This window comes from Castor canadensis, chromosome 11, assembly GCF_047511655.1.
Source record: "Castor canadensis chromosome 11, mCasCan1.hap1v2, whole genome shotgun sequence".
NCBI lineage: Eukaryota > Metazoa > Chordata > Mammalia > Rodentia > Castoridae > Castor > Castor canadensis.
Window position 1 is genome coordinate 48481779 of NC_133396.1, and position 5590 is coordinate 48487368.

Here is a 5590-nt window from a genome sequence, read left to right on the forward strand (position 1 = left end):
TGAATCATCAGCAGCATTAAAGACCTATGGCAGGTGCTGGCCATGCTGCAGTCATGATGGCAGATGTAGTCTGTCCTTTATGGAGTTTATAGTCTGGTGGGGAGTCATCTAAATACCTGTGATCAGGGGCATTGAGTATTATGGGGTGACAGGATACCTTGGAAACATAGCCCCAGTACTCACTTGGGCTAGGAAGGTAGTGAAGACTTAGTTTAGCAAGTGAGGTGTTGTATATATCAAAGATAATTGAGTAAGAGGTGAAGAGGGCTCTCAGGAGAAAAAGTGATAGGCAAGATGAACAGAAACTTTGAAATGTTGGCAACTAGAAAATTTTACTTTCAAACAACCTTTACTGCAGACTAGAATCCAAATGTCACTCTGATGCCATATAAAGCCATGAAAGTAAGCACGGATCATATAAGGAAGCAACATTTTTGCTTTTGAAAGGAACTTTGACTCTATTTTAAAAGAAATAACAATTCCCTGAAGCATGAATAAGGAAAGAGATGATCAATTTCCATCTTAGAATGCCTCAGTGAGAATGAAGTATATTGAAGGAGAAAGATGCTGAGGCATGGAAACATGGAAACAGAAACATGCAGTGAGAGTGCTTCCATAATCCAAGAGAGGAAAGATGTTATCACTATGGTCATGTAGTAAGGAATGATTGAACAAGAAGGAAAATTAAGGAGAGAATCTAAAGGATTTGTTAGATTGAAGGTGATGATAAGAGTAAAAATGAATGAAATAAAATTCAAAGATTTCTGATATGACCTTGAATTCCTCTTGCTGAAAATGAAAGAATAGAAAAAGTGGAGTTTGAAAGAGAGTAATGTAATGTCAAAAGCTTCATGTGGGATCTCTTGAGCTTAGGAAGCCTGTTTTACACCAAAGAGAAGATAATCATTAAGAAATTCCACTCCTAGGTGTATACCAGAAGGATTGTGAGTCAGTTTACAACAAAAGCATCTGCACACCCATGAGTATTGTAGCACTATTCACAATAGTTGAAATATGGAAGCATCCTACATGCCCCACTACTGATGAATGGATTAAGAATATGTGGTTTTTATATACAAGGGAATTTTAATAAGCCACAAAAATAAATGAAATTTTGTCATTCACAGGGAAATGAATGGAACAAGGAAGCATCACCTTAAGGGAGATTCCTTAGAAGGGGGAAAGTTGCATGTTCTCTCTCATTGTGGAATATGGACCTAACACAAATGTAGCAATACTATAAAACAATGGTCACACTAAAGGATGGTTATGCACAAGAAGATTAGGGAGACTAAGAACTTGAATAGGGTTGACATACCCAATATATAAGAATGAATATAGAAATATTACTCTGAGAAATACCATAAGAAAAGGACTAAGATAGAATAAAGAAAATTAGTGAATATAAAACAAGTGGGTTGCAATACATACCTACATAGAAATATCACAAGGAACTCACTGTGTGTCACCTTTATCTCAAGCTAAAATGCCATGTTTTTTGTTTCATATTTTCTCTTACAAAATTGGATAATAGGAGGGTGGAACAAGTCCTGAACACAGGCAAGGGCTGGCACCAGTGGGATGGGGGAGGTGTTGGGGAAATGGGAAGGAAGGTGAATGCAGTGAAATAAAAAGTGTACATAATTAAGTAAATGCAAAAATGATAAAAGCATTGGGGTAGCTGAAGCAGAATTTTTGAGGAGATGAATTCACATATGATACATTTGATACACTATAATAACCTATGTAAATGCCACAATATACCCCCCACCCATCACAACAATCAAGGGAAAATAAGCTTGAGACAAATAAAATACTGTATGCTCTTAAAATGTAACACATAGTTCTATACATTAGAAAGATGTTTAACCTTAGATTTTTTTACAATTTTTATTAGCATACATTAATAATACATGAGGTTTCATTGTGATAATGGCATAAATGCATGTAGTATACTTTGAACAAGTTCACCCCCTCTATTATATTCCCTTAATTTCCTCCCCCTTAACCATTTTGCAAACAGAGTTTGGTTGGTTTCATTATGTTGCCTTCTTATGTGCAGCATGCTTTGATTATCTTCACTCCTCACTATCCTCTCTTTCCCACTCCCACTTCCACTGATCCCCCTCTAGATAGTCCCCCTTTTAATGGTATTTTAAATCATTGTGATAAATGAGATTTTGTTGGAATATACATTGAATTATACAATTATACAGTTTAGAAAAACCTTGCAGAGTGTCAAGATATAAGATACTGAGAGAACAGGAGCCAATTGCACTTCCTAGAATGAACATTCAGGTAGAGAAGAGAAAAACAAATGTATTTTCTGCCTCAGAAGGAAATACATTAAAGTATTTATGTAACAATGGGATGTTAAAACATGGCTTAGAAAGTGAAGAAAAAGGCATTAAACATTATACAGATTATAAACATTTGGAGTACAGAGATTACTCCAAATCTCTGAAGAGGGTTAAATCAATTATTATAGTAGACAATGAACATAGAAATACTTTCATTTTTATTTAAATCTTTAATGGACAGTATTATTTTCTCTTAAACCTATTGAATACAGAGCATGACAGAAAGGAATAAAAGTGTTATCTCACAGTTCCTCCTCCTGGCCTGCCTATTCAGCCAGAGCATCTATTCCAGTTCCTATGTCCTGCTCTTGACTGTGTACCTTATCGCCATCTTAGGCAACCTCCTCGTTCAACTGGACTCTCTTCTCCATACACCCATGTATTTGTTTCTTAGCAACTTGTCCTTCTCTGATCTCTGTTTTACCTGTGTGACCATTCCTAATATGTTACAGAACATACAGAGCCAAATACCATCTATCAACTATGCAGGCAATAGATGTATTTATACCTGTTTTTTGCTGACCTGGAGAGCTTCCTCCCTGTGGCCATGGCACATCATCGCTTTGTGGCCATCTGCTTCCCCACTGCGCTATACCAGCTTCATGAGTCCGAAGCTCTGTGCATGTTGGTTGTTGATGTCCTGAGTGCTGACCATGTTCCATGCCATTACATACCTTGCTCAAGACTAGATTGTCTGTGATGACAATGTTATACCCCACTTTTTCTGTAATTTGTCTGCCCTACTAAAGTTGGCCATCTCTGACACTCATGTTATTGAGTTAGTGGTATTTATCATGGGAAGGCTGGTTATTGTCATTCCATTCATACTCACTGTCATGTCTTTGCACAAATTGTATCTTTAATTCTCAAGGTCCCCTAGCCATCTGTTGCTCCCACCTGTCTGTGGTTTCACTGTTCTATGGGACAATTACTGTTCTCTACTTATGTCCATCAGCTAATAATTCCACTATGAGGGAGACTGTCATGGCTATGATGTACACAGTGGTATCTCCCATGCTGAACCCCTTTATCTATAGTCTGAGGAACAAAGACATGAAGAGAGTTATGGGAAGAATCAGAAGTAAGAATAAAATTCGTGCCTGTATAGTTAGTAATACTTGGGATTTTTAACATAGCTATATTTAATATTAGAATACTATTCAACTTGTCCTGCTTACAGTAGCAGCTTCTGTTAAAAGACATACTGCATAGCTCTTCAATACGTAAAACATAGGAGTTTTAGCTGAGTAGTTTAGCCAAAGGAGAAGTTTGGGGAAGCTGGTATTCCTTCATCTCTATCTTGCCCAGGAGAAGCATAGCAAAGGATCTAATGTTTTATGTAATGTACCTTTATTGCATTCTTAAATTAGCCCCGGATTTTACATTTTATCATGAATTCTGCTTGAACTGAGGCATCATTTTTAAATTGTGCTGCCTATTCTTAGATGGATGGTCAATAACATCAAATACCTCAACCTCCCATCCTCCTTCTTAATAAATTCTAGATCTTCTTTCTGCACAAATTTTGATATCATTTTATCTTTTAACTTTTCTACACACTAATTTTCATATTTACATTGTCTTTTCTGATGTGTGCTAATGATGAAGATTTTTTTCTGACTTTTTCTATAAGAGTACTATTTGTGCATTTTTTTCTTTACCTGGAAGCCAGAAACCATAGCATTTTTTTCTCTAGGACTAAGGAAGAGAAACTGCAGATGGAGAAAAACTTCAGTTTTTAAGGATAGTTCTTATTTGTTTGATATTTTGACTTTGTAGAAGTTCTTATATGCATATATATTTTGTGCCCTCATAACAATTCCAGCTAAGTGGAGTAGATAAAACTGAATAATCTGAAGCCCAATGATTTCCCTTGTCACCCAGAGGATCTATTGTTGAGGCTGTGACAGACTACAGACTATCTGATTCTATGGCTCTTTTAATATTTCTCACTTTAGAAAGTGGAGATCAGTTATTCTTCTTAAATTCTGTGGCACAGAATGAGCTTCCAACCTTGACTCATTTGTTTCCTTAGTTGTACTCTCTAAGTGATGCCATCTAAACCTGTACTTTTCACCATCTGCTGATCTCCACATCTCCATAGGAAGTTCTGATCTTCCTCCAGAGCTCCCCACTGCTCTCATCCGCCCAGTGGATGTCTCCATTTCAGGCTCTGTGGGCTGTCAATGTCAACACACAGCCTTGAACTCTAGGTTCCATACAAGTGTTCTCTTTGTCCTTTATTCCATATCTTCATTTATGATGTCACCTCCCACCACTTACCTGAGCAACCACTTCTCTATAAGCATTGATATATTTACAGAAATAGATTAAGGTTTGGGTATTATGCTTATTGCACTGAGTATTGTCATGAAATGTTTTATTATTCTGCATGTATTTATTAAGGTAACTCCAGTTCACATCACAGATAGAAATCTTGTGCTTGCTTCGGCAGCACATATACTAAAATTGGAACGATACAGAGAAGATTAGCATGGCCCCTGCGTAAGGATGACACGCAAATTCTTGAAGCGTTCCATAAAAAAAAAAAGTAGATAGAAATCTTAGTGGCCTAGTAAACAGAAGTAGCAATGATAAGATAGGAGATTGATATTTAAATAAAATCACTTCCCTGTATACCAGAAAAACCTAATTCAAAAGGCAATTAAATGGATCCAAGATCAAACACAGTGATACATTCCTGTAATTCCAGTTACTCAGCAGACAAAGTTCAAAAGGATTGCAGTTCAATGATAGCATGGGCCAAAAGTTAGTGAGACCATCTCAAAAAATAAGCCATATGTGGTGCTTCACACCTGTAATCCCACCTATGCAGGAGGCCCTAAGTAGGAGGATCTAGGATCATGCTTGGGCTAGACTTGGGCCCAAACATGAGACTCTAGATGAAAAGTAAGTCAAGTGAAAAGGGCTGGTGTTGCTTCTCAAGTGGTGGAGATCCTGCAAGTAAACATGAGGCCTTGATTCCAATCTGCATTATATAAAAAACAAAAATGGATCCTGTGTTCTATAGCAATGAAAGTTAGGTGAAAGCAGAGTAGGAGGAAACAGACTGTCAATTGGGTGATATTCAAGAATAATACATTTAAAGGACATGTAAAACAAAGCTATGAAGAAGGTCTCTTTTTAAAATGTTTTTTATTTTTATTTATTTTAAGTTGTTACATAATAAGGTAAAATTGTGTATATTAAATAGCACTAAGCAATGTCTT

General features: G+C 36.6%; 1 non-coding gene and 1 pseudogene across 1 annotated transcript; both read left to right on the forward strand.

Annotated features, from left to right (window-relative positions):
• The first annotated feature begins 2575 nt into the window (after positions 1 to 2575).
• On the forward strand, positions 2576 to 3491 carry LOC109674803 (olfactory receptor 1468-like; annotated as a pseudogene).
• A 1308-nt stretch (positions 3492 to 4799) lies between these two features.
• LOC141414261 (U6 spliceosomal RNA) lies at positions 4800 to 4906 on the forward strand. Its single transcript, XR_012439323.1, has one exon. It is a non-coding gene; the product is annotated as a U6 spliceosomal RNA (small nuclear RNA).
• The last annotated feature ends 684 nt before the right edge of the window (positions 4907 to 5590 follow it).